The following is a 15,622-nucleotide window of genomic DNA, read 5'->3' as shown; positions in this document are numbered from 1 at the left end:
ATAGTTTAAATAAATATTTTAATAGTTTTATGGATGATGGATCTAAAGGGCACTTTTAAGGGAATTAACAAACCCATCAAATATACAGAGTTAAAACATATATGAATCAAAAATAAATAAATAAAAATATATGAATCACCAGATTTTGATAGTGGGCCTAGCTTTTCTTTTTTAGCCTTGGAAATCTAAGGCAAGATCTTTTAGTTTTAGTTTTCTCAGATATAAAAGAATATGGCAATTATTTCCATTGCAACTATCATCTGCCTTTTAATCTTCTGTAGTTGTGGAAAATAACTCATAGAGTTGTGATGAGTATGTATGTCAATAGACACTGCAAATTATAGAGCACTCTCAAGATGAAAAATATTATTATTATTGCTTTTCTTAACATTTTGAAGGTAGTATCCAAGAAGTTGTCTGTGACATTTAAGACATTCTTTTCTCTGAGAATATTTGATTGGATAGAACATCACTCTGACCCAATTTGGCCATCCATATGTTCTTCTTTTATAGAATGTCACTTCATATGAGAGCTTTTCCCCGCTTTTTTGTTCAGCTTAATTTTACAAGTTCTTATATTATTTAAATTACCTGAAACTATGCAAAAATCAAAGTTAGAAAATCAAGAGGCTTAAGAATATACAGATTATTGTATAAAATGTGTGCTATGTTTACCTAAGAAAAGTAAAAAAGAAAAAAAAAAGACTTGAGAAAAATGTCTGGGTGTCTGGATAACCTGTACCACATCAATATCATTGTTTGAAACACTCATGGAATTGGGTTAAAATGTTTACTTATTTGTATCTATTTCTTTTAGGTTTTCACTTCACTGTTACCTTATAGACATAGTCACAAAAATATTTCATCTATGTTTTGTACTCATCTAGTTTGGTTTACTTTGAAATTTCACAAACGATCGTGCATGTTTTCTTACTTTACATGATGCAAAGTGTGAAAGGCTGCCAGTTGTATCAGGTTAGACAAAGATCATTCTGCCTGTAGAAATCAGATGAAGAGAGTTCATGCAGCATGTTTACCTCATCTGTTAGACTAGAATAGAATGACATATTATAATTCTGAATCTCATTGCATTCACTCAGCCTCTGCTTTATGAAACTTGGCTGGAAACAGTAAATAATGCTGGGTTTTGGATCTGTCTTGCTGTTTCTGAATTTGGAATAAGTAACTATATATGATGGTACCAATATTGTATGTCCATATGAAAAACATAAAATTTAAACTTTCTCTTCCTGAAAAGACTTTTGGTACACTCAGTAGAATTTAAAGTGTTGCTTATGAATTCATACACCTTTTCTGCCTGAGGAGAGAAATAAATTGATTGATTTACATATTTATTAAATATATCTTACAAGGATGCACACACTTGTGATATTTCATCTCATTTACAGGGTCACTTTTGTTTCAGCTAGTCATAAATGAAAGATATGAAACAAAAGCCCACAAAATTGAATATCTAAAACAGAAAATAAAGTAAAATATGAGATGTAGACATATATTCTGTAGACATAAAAAATGACATATATAGAGCAAACAAAACATAAGGTTTTAAGGAATTTTAGAGCTTTTTAAATTTAACTATGTTACAATAAATGCAAACTCTTTAAAATTTGTTTAACATTAGAATTAAATATTATCTGTGAAATATGATTCAGGCTTTATCCTCTGGTAAACAAAACAGGAAATATGTTCTAGATATTTTTATAATTTCTTCATCTAAACGTGACTATTTTTATTAATAGTATGACTTGAGGATTGTTTTCAGCAATCATAAAGTATTTGTTTTTGGTCCTTCTTTAGCGGTAACATCTACTTCCTGGATAACAGAAAGATATTAAAGATATGCTGCTGCTGCTGCTACTAAGTCACTTCAGTCGTGTCTGACTCTGTGCGACCCCATAGACGGCAGCCCACCAGGCTCCCTCGCCCCTGGGATTCTCCAGACAAGAACACTGGAGTGGGTTGCCATTTCCTTCTCCAATGCATGAAAGTGAAAAGTGAAAGTGAAGTCGCTCAGTCAGTCCTGTCCGACTGGTAGCAGCCCCATGGACTGCAGCCTACTAGGCTCCTCCATCCATGGGATTTTCTAGGCAAGAGTACTGGAGTGGCTTGCCATTGCCTTCTCCAATTAAAGATATAATCATACACAATTTACAAATGTAAAAATAGAGTAAATATTTGAAGGACAACTATTTCTTCTGTAATAGGAGTAAATTCACATTTCTTTGAATTATGAAATAACCTTGAAATTTATAGCTATTAAAAACATTGCCATAGAGCAAAAACTCATGTTATATAATCTTATAAATGTGTCCCAAGGTTCTGCGTGTATGTGTGTGTGTGTGTTCTGTGTGCTCAGTCATGACCAACTCTTTGAAACCCCAAAGACTTTAGTCCTTCAGGCTCATGGAACAGTGGAGTGGGATGCCATTTCCTACCCCTGGGGATCTTCCTGACCCAGGGATTGAGCTTGCATCTCTTGTGTTGCCTGAATTGGCAGGCAGATTCTTTACCACTGCACCACCTGGGAAATTTTAGGTGGTAAATAATAAATATTGCATAAATTAGGTTTTCCAAAGGAATACAATACATGGAAAAGAATTTGATGATTTCTCATTTTGAAAGATTCCTGAATACCAAACAACACCTGACTTGACAGAACCATCTAGTTTGCATTGGTTATAAGGTCGGGTCATGTGGACACTTAGACTAGTTTACTGATTGTTAATATAATTGTTTGGATCAGAACAAACCACACTCTGCAGCAGGACGAGCCCCATATAAATCACTATTTTATTTTATGTCACTTTTGACATCATAATCCTGGACCATGATATTCCTATGTCTTTTGAAACTGCAAAGAATCACATTCATTGTTTTCCTAGATTTGGTTTGATTGACCCCTTTAAGGAGTTTCAGAGCTTTATTTAGAACTCAAGTTCACTTAGGAGGTATCAGTATGTCATAGTATATAGCACTATATTTAGGGATTGATGTTTGCCTAGAAGTTATTTTTTTTATGTCAAAGTACATAGGTACCAAGTTGACTCTTATCAGAGACTATGAAATATAGCTGGAAAATTGTATTCAATATATTTTTGTGGCATGCAAACTAGGGTTTAAATGCTAGTTCTGCTACATCATACAGGGAATCTCTGGTGGCTCAGTGGTGAAGAATTCATCTACAAAACAGGAGACTGCTTGCAAAGTAGGAGACCACCTGCAAAGCAGGAGATGCTGGTTCAGTTCCTGGGTCAGGAAGATCCCCTGGAGAAGGAAATGGGCAACCCAATCCAGTATTCTTACCTGGAAAATCCCACGGACAGAGGAGTCTGGCAAGCTATAGTCCATGGGGTTGCAAGAGTTGGTCAAGTTTAGCAACTAAACCATCACCATAGCTACATAATAGTGGAATAATCATGAGCAGACTAATTATTTTTTTGAGCCAAAGATGATGATACTTCCTCATACCTAATCATACCTCATGTTTATTACTATGAAGATCACTTGAGATATAATGCCTAACTAATTTAGATAGTTTGGCCTATAGTAAGAATTCTCTCAAATAATGTTTTCCTTCCAACTTTTTGCTTCCCTGCCCCAACATTCCAAATCTCTTGAACAACTAAGGTTTCTGGTTATCTTCCTAGTATTATGAGGCATAATGACTGACCAATGGAGAAGGCAAGTGACTGGCTTTTCAGATATGCAAATTGTATATCACCAGTTGTATTAATGATAAACTAGTTACCTTTGATGTATTTCCTTTTACTTTCAGAGGAAAATAAAATTCTTTAACAAAACATCCTAAATGAAATCTATCTGTAATCTACATATAATCTATATTGAACAAAGTTATATAGCAACCAAGAATAAGGGACTATTTTGATAAGGTCTCAAATTTAAAACTTTCTACTCCTAAATATAACTTAACCCATAAATTAATAAAGTAAAGCCTAATTTCAATATCTTACTTGACATCTAACATTAATTATTTTGGCATTTGATTTTGAGATGTTTCATTATATACTTTTTGGAAAGACTATGAGCAGATAATAAATTGCATCTTTATTTTTGCTTGAAGTCAGTATGTATTTGGTTGAAATTGGATCCTGAATTTTAAAAATGTAATGCAAGATTATAATATATGGTGATAGTCATAGATTTCATCCTAGAAGTCAACACTAATAAGAAAGGAAATGTTAAGACATCATAAATATATGTCATATTTTATGACAATATATGTATCTCAGCAGATGTTTTCACTTTACTTTCCTCGAAAAATGAAGACTCTGAAAATCCTTATTGAACTCATCTATTAATGATCCAACAACATCATGTCTTGTTTTAGTACATGTAAAATGGCAATAGATTAGATTATAATGTTGCTTTCTCTTTATTCAAGATAATCTAATTTCCAAACTGGTGTAAATTTCAAAGGGCAATGTAAGTAAAAGATAGTAAATATGAATGATTTCACAAGGTTTGGATTCTATACATGTCAGCAATTGTCAAATCACTATAAAGTTTGCATATTATCTTTATAGATTATTTGCATAATGATGCATTAGCTTCTTACTGCTGCCATAACAGAGTACCTCAAACTAACAGCTTAAAGTAACATCAGTTTATTTTTTCCAGTTCTGGAGGTCAGAAGTCTAAAATCAAGGTGTTGGCAAGACCATCTCTCAACAAAGTCTCTCTGGGGAGACCATTCTTTGCCTATTCCAGTTTCTGGTAACCCAAAATGTTTTGTGGCTTGTAGAAGCATAAATATAATTTGTATTTATTGTCACATGGCTGTCTTTTTTGTTTCTATTTCTCCCCTTCTTATAAGGACACCAGTCATACTGGATTAGTGACCTATTCTACTAAAACAAACAAACAAAACAAAACAAAACAAAACAAAAAACAAATGCAAACAATCAGAGTTGACAATGTACAATGCAAATTAAAAATGAGTAGTAAAAAAATTTAAAAAAAAAGAATGACCTCATTTTACCCTAACTAATAAAATCCTCAATGAGTCTAATTTTCAAATAAATTCATATTCTGAGGTACTAGGGACTGAAACTTCAATATATCTTTTGGGAAGGTCACAATTCAACCCACAATGTTTCACCTTGTGTACCACTAAGATTCACATCATTCCCACCTACAAGATATATTTACCCCATGCCCAAATCTCTCAAAATTGTAATCCATCCTAGAATCAACTCTAAGTCCAAAATCTCATCTAAATACCATCAACTTAGAAAGTTCCAAATTTTACCTTATAAATCATCTAAATAAGACATGAATTAGACTCTGAATATGATTCATTCTGGAACAAAATTCCTCTCTATCTGTGGGCCTGTAAAACCAGAAAGCAAGTTATGTGCTTCCAAAATATAGTGGCAGTACAGACATAAAATAGACATTCTCATTTCCAAAGGGAGAAATTGGAAGAAAAAAGAGGTTGTGGGTCCCAAACAAGTTCAAACCCTAACAGGAAAAATTACATTAGATTTCAACTCCTGAGCAATATTATCAGTGACTTGATGCTCAGTCTCTGGATCTGCATGGGATGGGGGGGGGGGGGCGTCTTCCACACTCTTGACCTAATTAAGTTCCATTAGTCCCAGCCTCTGAATCAATGGTTCTTACTTTGGAGCCATTCTCCCCTCAATTCAGCTTGTCTGTTCATTTCAGTTCAGACTGGCAATTTTTCTCTTAGCATAAAATCCTCAAAAACTATAACTATATATAATATAATTATAAAAATATAACAGTTATATATAACTATATATATATATAACATTTATATGCTTTGTATAATTCCCTAAAACAATATAAGCTTATTTTACAGTTCTCCTCTCTGAGATCTCACCAGAAGTGCCTATAGTGTCCATAATCTCTGCTAACAATCTCCCCAAGGCAATTAAGGTTGTTTTTTTTTTTTTTTCCCTAGCCTGTACTCATTACCCAACTGCAAAACCATCTCCACGTTTTTAGATGTTTGTTACAGTAACATCCCTCAAGCCAGTACCAGTATCTGTATTAGTTTCTTAATGTTGCTATAACAAAGTACTACAAACTGGGTGGTTTAAAGCTATGGCACATAGCTTAACACAGTTATGGAGGCTAGAAGTCTGAAACTAAAATGTTGGCAGGGTCAAGCTCCTCCTAAGCCTCTAGGTGAGGATCCTTCCCTGCCTACTTTGTCTTCTGGTAGCCCCAGTGTTTCCTTGGCTTGTAGAGACATAAATCTAATCTCTGCCTCCATTTTCCTGAGGCCATCTTCTTTCTGAATTTGTCTCTATTCTTCTTATAAGGAGTCTGGCCACATTAGATTAAGGGTCCCTCCTACTACATTTTGACTTGGCTAGTTACACTGTAATAACTCTTACCAAATATACTCACATTCTGAAGTATTGGGGTTTAGGGCTTCAACAACATGTCTTTTGGAGAGATAAAATTTAACATAACAATGGATGAACTGTGAAATGAGTCCTAAAAATGAACAATATTTCAGTGCTTTGAGTTATCTTTACATCATATGAATAATGTTGGTAATATCCATTGCTTCACTTTTTCTTATCCTGCTGCATTTATAAGTGAATAATCAGAATTTTCAGCATGTATTCAGAAGTTATATGGATTTGAAAAGATTAAAGATTATAAAAGAGCTTGTAGGAACAAAATTCACAGTAGAGTATTTCAGACATCATGTAAATTAATGTGTCAGTTTGGAAGATATTTTAAAAGCAAGACATTATTAAAGTAGAAGTTTTTTTTTTTATGTTAGCTTTTCAAACATTAGAAAAAGTTAGCCCGTGTTTTCAGATTTATTTTTATCCTCCAAAAGACTGTGTATTAGTTTTCTATTGCTGCATAAGAAATTATCACAAATTTAGGGACTTAAAAAGCATTCTTCTTTTTTTTTTTAATCTCAAAATTCTATAAATTAAAAATCTGGCCTAGCAGGTCTGAATTCTCTGCTCAGGTTAAAATCAAGGTGTTGGTGAGGCACTGTCCTAATCTGGAAGCTCTGGGGAACCATCTTTTTTCAAGCTTATTTAGGTTGTTGGAAGAATGCAATTCCTTTGGGTTGTAGACTGAGGTCTCTATTTTCTTTCCCTGCTCTCCATTGTGTGCAGTTCTCAGCTAAGTAAGCTATTCATGTTCCTTCTCAGGTCCATCACCTCCAGGAACAACATTGTTGAATCTTTCTCATGAATCAAACTTCTGACTTCTTAATCTGTCTGGGAAAAAAGATGGAGAAAACTCTTCTCTTTTAAAAGGTTCAAGTGATTAACTCAGGCTCACCTTGATAATCTCCCTGTCTTAAAGTTAACTGTGTCATATAATCTAATCATTAAGAATAAATATCCTTACACTTACAGTCTCAGGTTTTATGCAGTGTGTGCACATGGAGGGCAGTAAAATCCAGGGTCCATCTTTGATTTCTGCTTCTCCAGTATGGCACCTATTATTTCAGGTTATTATTTGTTAAAAAAAAAAGGAGTGAACAGAAGGAATAGATTCATTAGTATCTTCTTTCCGTTTCCTAAAGACATTTATTACATTTTAAAAGAAGTATTTGCTACTTAAAAGTAATATATATTATACTAATTATATGTTATATATATACATATATATATATACACACACATATATATATATTTATAATCTTAATTAAATGAACAACCACTAACATATCTTGCAACCAAGAACTAGAACCTCACCAGTACCTTGTGTATATTTCTATGGGATGCAATCTTATAAGAATTTCTCTTTTAACTTAAAAGGGCTGTAGTCATAGTTTGATGTTAACTATACTACGATGCCAAAGGCTTTGGCATAGTCAATAAAGCAGAAATAGATGCTTTTCTGGACCTCTTTTGCTTTTTTGATGATCCAGTGGATGTTGGCACTTTGATCTCTGGCTCCTCTACCTTTTCTAAAACCAGCTTGAACATCTGGAAGTTCACGGTTCACGTATTGCTGAAACCTGACTTGGAGAATTTTGAGCACTATTTAACTAGCATGTGAGATGAATACAATTGTGTGGTAGTTTGAGCATTCTTTGGCATTGCCTTTCTTTGTGGTTAGAATGAAAACTGACCTTTTCCAGTCCTGTGACCACTGCTGAGTTTTCCAAATTTGCTGGCATATTGAGTGCAGCAGTTTCACAGCATCATCTTTTAGGATTTGACATAGCTCATCTGGAATTCCATCACCTCCACTAGCTTTGTTCATAGTGATGCTTTCTAAGGACCACTTGACTGCACATTTCAGGGTGTCTGGATCTAGGTGAGTGATCACTTCATTGTGATTATCTGGGTGGTTAAGATCATTTTTGTACAGTTTTTCTGTGTATTCTAGCCACTTCTTAATATCTTCTGCTTCTGTTAGGTCCATACCATTTCTGTTCTTTATTGAGCCCATTTTTGCATGAAATGTTCCCTTGGTACCTCTAATTTTCTTGAAGAGATATCTAGTCTTTCCCATTCTGTTGTTTTCCTCTATTTCTTTGCATTGATCCCTTATGATTATACAGTGGAAGTGAGAAATAGATTTAAGGGACTAGATCTGATAGACAGAGTGCCTGATGAACTATGGATAGAGGCTCGTGACATTGTACAGGAGACAGGGATCAAGACCTTCCCCATGGAGAAGAAATGCAAAAAAGCAAAATGGCTGTCTGAGGAGGTCTTACAAATAGCTGTGAAAAAAAGAGAAGCGAAAAGCAAAAGAGAAAAAGAAAAATATTCCCATTTGAATGCAGAGTTCCAAAGAATAGCAAGGAGAGATAAGAAAGCCTTTCTCAGTGATCAATGCAAAGAAAACAACCGAGTGGGAAAGATCTCTTCAGGAATATTAAAGCCTTTGACTGTGTGCATCACAATAAACTGTGGAAAATTCTGAAAGAGGTGGGAATACCAGACCACCTGACATGCCTCTTGAGAAGCCTATATGCACGCCAGGAAGCAACAGTTAGAACGGGACATGGAACAACAGCCTGGTTCCAAATAGGAAAAGGAGTACGTCAAGGCTGTATATTGTCACCCTGCTTATTTAACTTATATGCAGAGTGCATCATGAGAAACACTGGGCTGGAAGAAGCACAAGCTGGAATCAAAATTCCCAGGAGAAATATCAATAACCTCAGATATGCAGATGACACCACCCTTATGGCAGAAAGTGAAGAGGAACTAAAGAGCCTCCTGCTGAAAGTGAAAGAGGAGAGTGAAACTGTTGGCTTAAAGCTCAACATTCAGAAAACTAAAATCATGGCATCTGGTCCCATCACTTCATGGCAAATAGATTGGCAAACAGTGGAAACAGTGTCAGATTTTATTTTGGGGGCCTCCAAAATCACTGCAGATGGTGATTGCAGCCGTGAAATGAAAAGACACTTACTGCTTGGAAGGAAAGTTATGACTAACCTAGAGAGCATATTAAAAAGCAGAGACATTACTTTGCCAACAAAGGTCCATCTAGTCAAGGCTATAGTTTTTCCAGTGGTCAGGTATGGATGTGAGAGTTGGACTGTGAAGAAAGCTGAGTTCTGAAGAATTGATGCTTTTGAACTGTGGTATTGGAGAAGACTCTTGAGAGTCCTTGGACTGCAAGGAGATCCAACCAATCCATCCTGAAGGAGATCAGTCCTGGGTGTTCATTGGAAGGACAGGTGTTGAAGCTGAAACTCCAATACTTCGGCCACATCATGTGAAGAATTGACTGTTTGGAAAAGACCCTGATGCTGGGAGGGATTGGGGGCAGGAGGAGAAGGGGATGACAGAGGATGAGATGGTTGTATGGCATTACCGACTCGATGGGCATGAGTTTGAGTAAACTCCGGGAGTTGGTGATGGACATGGAGGCCTGGCGTGCTGCAATTCATGGGGTCGCAAAGAGTCGGACACGACTGAGTGACTGAACTGACTGACTGACTGATGCTATGATGTACTATCAATATTCCTTGATGTCCCTGACAGTTGAGAATTAGAAACACTGGTGTAAATTTTAAATTCCAAGCAGTTCTGAGAAGAAAGACATTAGCTCGAAGAACTAGGGAAAATCTTATGGCAGAGCAGAGATTTGATCTGTTATTGAAAGAATGATGAGTAGTGCTTGGTAATCAAGGAGATGACAATGAAGAAAACTCACATAAAGGAAATAACTTAGGAAATGATATATATTTGAGAATGAATAGTTCATATTTGAAGGAGAATGTGGAGATGTTTCTGACTATATTAGAGAGTTTATGTTGTATAGCATTGAAAGAGATACATGCACAAATAATTACAAACCATATCTTAAAGTACCTTAAGTACATAATTTTGGAGTTTGAAACTGTTTCAAAAACAGGGGGAGCCATTTTATGTTTTAATTATGCAAAAATCAGTATCTCTTTTGTTCACCACTATATCTAAAATGCCTGCCATAAAGTAAGTTCTCAACGAGTATTCGTTGAATGAACAGTTTATATAATGGAAGAGATTAGATTGTTGTTGTTGCTTCTGTTAAATTGCTAAATTGTGCCTGACTCTTCTCTGACCTTATAGGCTGTATGCTGCCAGGCTCCTCTGTCCAAGGGATTAGATGCAAGAAGATAATTTATGAGCCCATTCCATAAAAGACCTGGCCCAGAGTGGTAGAAGTGGAAATTAACATGAAAATTGGGATATATATCATGAGCACAATAGAAACTGTGGTTGTTCAAGAGCATCTTAAGTACTGATGAGGTCAACAGTGAAGCAGGTGACTGCAGAATCTACTCTGGGTGCAGAATTATTATGTACTCATGTACAGGGTGACTTCCCTGGTGGCTCAGATGATAAAGCGTCTGCCTACAATGCTGGAGACCTGGGTTCAATCCCTAGGTCGGGAAGATCCCCTGGAGAAGGAAATGGCAACCCACTCCTGTATTCTTGCCTGGAAAATCCCATGGATGGAGGAGCCTGGTAGACTATAGTCCATGGGGTCGCAAAGAGTTGGACACGACTGAGCGACTTCACTTTCACATGTACAGGGTGGAGTGAGTAATTTGGTGATCTGAGTGAGGACACAGAATTGATTCACTGGGTCTGAGAATTTACATAATTTTGATTTAAAATGTTTCATTTGGGAACATGAATGACTTGGAGAAGTGTCATAAGTCTTAGCAGGCTAAGCAACATATTTCAGATTTCACAAACAGTGGGCATTCTTTCAATGCATTATGCCAATAAGCAGACTTTTTTTAGGATTATTCTCATCTCTAATGTGAGGATGATACTGGTAATTACTTCATAGTATTTTTATAAGGATTAAATGAGTTAATAGATGTAAAATACTTAGTAGAGAACTTGCCACACAAAAAAGAGCTTGATGAATACATTCTAGTGTAATTAGTATTATTAATTCAATATTAACTTCTGTTTTAACATTTATTTGACCAGTTCTTACTAAAGCTCAACCAGAGCTATTATGGGTTTGGGGACTTCTTATGTAGAGTAGAATATACTTCACACTCTTACCCTTTTTGACCTTGAATTGGACCTATATTAAGATGATTGGTGTTTTCAATCCATTACCTTTTGACTGACCCTATTTGTGGGGAAAATAAACACTTTTAAAATAGCATCATCTTATAAATTATTTGCTTGTGTGACTAGGCCATATTTGCTATTTGAAGTAAATTTAGTGTCAAATCATGGGGCTTTTGTACTTCTGCCAACATTGAAATATGCTAGAATTCTCAAAGCAAACAAACAAAAATAAATAGCTTCAAATGTCTTGAATGACATATGAACCACATTGTTACCTTTAATTTAAAGGCCTTTCTATTAATAAAAAGAAAATGTAAAGGCCTTTCTATAAAGAAGAAGAGAATCTTTATGATTTTTTTTACTTTAAGAAAGTGAGATCAGTTTAGAGATTACCTTAGTGTGGAAGTTGAGACAATTTTCCTGATTAATGATTTATCTGAATACATCAAGTCAATGGGTTTCCCTGGTGGCTCAGATGGTAAAGAATCTGCCTGCAGTACAGGAGACCAGGGTTCAGCCCCTGGGTTGGGAAGACCCTCTGGAGAAGGGAATGGCAATCCACTCCAAAATTCTTGCCTGGAGAATTCCATGGGATGGCAAAGAGTCATATATGACTGAGTGACTTTTACTTCATATTAAGTCATTATTTAAGCTACACATAGAATATAGTTATAATAATTTACCCAGAGTGACTTCTACAGATATTTACTATAAATATTGAAAAATGTTTCTGTTATTGAATTTTTGCCAACGTATTTTTTTAGGTATTATATATTTTTTTAAGAAAATGGCATAAAGAAACAGATTACCAGCATGAATGCTGTCCCACTTTTTTGGCATGCTTTTTCTCAGTTAAGAAAGGGCTTGATAATAGTATCAATTTCATAGTTTTGTTGTGAAGATTAAGTGAATTAATACATGTGAAATAAATGATTAAAACTTTTGTATGTGCACATTTATGTCTGACTCTCTGAGACCCCATGGACTGTAGCCTGCCAGGCCCTTCTATCCACGGAATTTTCCAGGCAAGAATACTGGAGAGGGTTGCCATTCTCTTCCCCAGGGGAGTTTCCAGACCCAGGAAACAAGCCTGTGTTTCTTGCATTTCCTGCACTGGCAGGCATATTCTTTACCTCTGTGTCACCTGGAAAGCTGTATTAAAACATACCTGACATATATTAGATGCTCTATAAGTATTATCTATTATCATTACTGTTTGATTTTAGAAAATTATCATTCTTGAGTGTCTTTTTAAAAAGTCTCTCACTTTACATATTCGGTATGTGTGTCTCTGTGTGCCAGTAGTATAAGTGGTTATTTTAGGATGTCATTTTTTGATTTGCAACTTGCTTTTCAAAAGCTACTTAAAATATATATATATATATATAATAAATTTTCTGGTGTTGAAGGCTGAATTTCCATTTCCCTTATGGACTTGATGGTTTTCTTTATTCATTCTGACAGCTAGAGATGCTAGATTCCTCCTATAGTTTCCTTACTTCAGAAAATTCTTAAATAATATAAGATTACATAAAGATACTATTTATAGATGCCTATGGGTATTGACCAGAGAAGGCAATGGCAACCCACTCCAGAACTCTTGCCTGGAAAATCCCATGTGCAGAGGAGCCTGGTGGGCTGCAGTCCATGAGGTCGCGAAGAGTCGGACACAACTGAGAGACTTCACTTTCACTTTTCACTTTCATGCATTGGAGAAGGAAATGTCAGCCCACTCCAGTGTTCTTGCCTGGAGAATCCCAGGGGCCGGGGAGCCTGGTGGGCTGCCGTCTGTGGGGTCTCACATAGTCAGACACGACTGAAGTGACTTAGCAGCAGCAGCATGGGTATTGACATGGGGTATGAACCCCAGGTAAAGAGCAGGGAGGGAACACAGCTCCACCCATCAACAGAAAATTAGATTAAAGATTTACTGAGCATGACCCTGTCCATCAGACAAGACCCAGATTCCCCCTCAGTCAGTCTCTCCCATGAGGAAGCTTCTGTAAGCCTCTTATTCTTCTCCATGAGAGGGCAGACAGAATGAAAACCACAATCACAGAAAACTAACCAATCTAATCACATGGACCACAGCCTTGTCTGACTCAATGAAACTATTAGCCATGCTGTGTGGGGTCACCCTAAGACAGACAGGACATGGTGGAGAGTTCTGACAAAATGTGGTTCACTGGAGAAGGGAATGTCAAACCACTTCTCTATTCTTGCCTTGAAAACCCCATGAACAGTAGGAAAAGGCAAAAATATAGGACACTGAAAGATGAACTCGCCAGGTCGGTAGGTGCCCAATATGCTACTGGAGATCAGTGGAGAAATCACTCCAGAAAGAATGGAGAGATGGAGCCAAAGCAAAAACAACACCCAGTTGTGGATGTGACTGGTGATGGAAACAAGGTCCGATGCTGAAAAGAGCAATATTCATAGGAACCTGGAATGTTAGGTCCACGAATCAAGGCAAATTGGAAGTGGTCAAACAGGAGATGGCAAGAGTGAACATTGACAATTTAGGAATCAGCAAGCTAAAATGGATTGGAATGGGTGAATTTAACTCAGATGACCAATGTATCTACTACTGTGGGCAGGAATCCCTTAGAAGAAATGGAGTAAACATCAGAGACAACAAAAGAGTCCGAAATGCAGTACTTGGATGCAATCTCAGAAACGACAGAATGATCTCTATTCGTTTCCAGGGCAAACCATTCAATATCATGGTAATCCAAATCTACGCGCCAACTAGTAATGCTGAAGAAGCTGAAGTTGAACAGTTCTATGAAGACCTACAAGACCTTCTAGAACTAACACCCAAAAAACATGTCCTTTTTATTATAGGAGACTGGAGTGCAAAAGTAGGAAGTCAAGAAACACCAGAAGTAACAGGCAAATCTGGCCTTGGAATACAGAATGAAGAAGGGCAAAGGCTAATAGAGTTTTGCTAAGAGAACGCACTGGTCATAGCAAACACCCTCTTCCAACAACACAAGAGAAGACTCTACATATAGACATCACCAGATGGTCAACATCAAAATCAAATTGATTATATTCCTTGAAGCCAAAGATAGAGAAGCTCTATACAGTCAGCAAAAAAAGACTGGGAGCTGACTGTGGCTCAGATCATGAACTCCTTATTGACAAATTCAGACTTAAATTGAAGAAAGTGGGGAAAACCACTAGACCATTCAGGTATGACCTAAATCAAATCCCTTATGACCATTCAGTGGAAGTGAAAAATAGATTTAAGGGACTAGATCTGATAGACAGAGTGCCTGAAGAACTATGGATGGAGGTTCATGACATTGTAAAGGAGACAGGGATCAAGATCATCCCCCAAGAAAGAAATGCAAAAAAGCAAAATGACTGTCTGAGGAGGCCTTACAAATAACTGTGAAAAGAAAAGAAGCCAAAAGCAAAGGAGAAAAGGAAAGATATATCCATTTGAATGTAGAATTTCAAAGAATAGCAAGGAGAGATAAGAAAGTCTTCCTCAGTGATCAAAGCAAAGAAATAGAGAAAAACAATAGAATGGGAAAGACTAGAGATCTCTTAAAGAAAATTAGAGATACTAAAGGAATATTTCATGCAAAGATGGGCTCAATAAAGGACAGAAATGATATAGACCTAAGAGAAGCAGTAGATATTAAGAAGAGGGGGCAAGAATACACAGAAGAATGGTACAAAAAAGATCTTCATGACCCAGATAATCTTGATGGTGTGATCACTCACCTAGAGCCAGACATCCTGGGATGTGAAGTCAAGTGGGCCTTAGGAAGCATCACTATGAATAAAGCCAGTGGAGGTGATGGAATTCCAGTTGAGCTATTTCAAATCCTAAAAGATGATACTGTGAAAAGTCCTGCACTCAATGTGTCAGCAAATTTGGAATACTCAGCAGTGGCCACAGGACTGGAAAAGGTCTGTTTTCATTGCAATCCCAAAGAAAGGCAATGCCAAAGAAAGCTCAAACTACTGCGCAATTGCACTCATTTCACACGCTGGCAAAATAATGCTCAAAATTCTCCAAGCCAGGCTTCAGCAATAAATGAACCGTGAACTTCCAGATATTCAAGCTGTTT

This window comes from Cervus canadensis, chromosome X (genome assembly GCF_019320065.1).
Source record: "Cervus canadensis isolate Bull #8, Minnesota chromosome X, ASM1932006v1, whole genome shotgun sequence".
Taxonomy (NCBI): domain Eukaryota; kingdom Metazoa; phylum Chordata; class Mammalia; order Artiodactyla; family Cervidae; genus Cervus; species Cervus canadensis.
The sequence above is the reverse complement of the archived record's forward strand: the minus strand, read 5'-3'. Positions refer to the sequence as shown.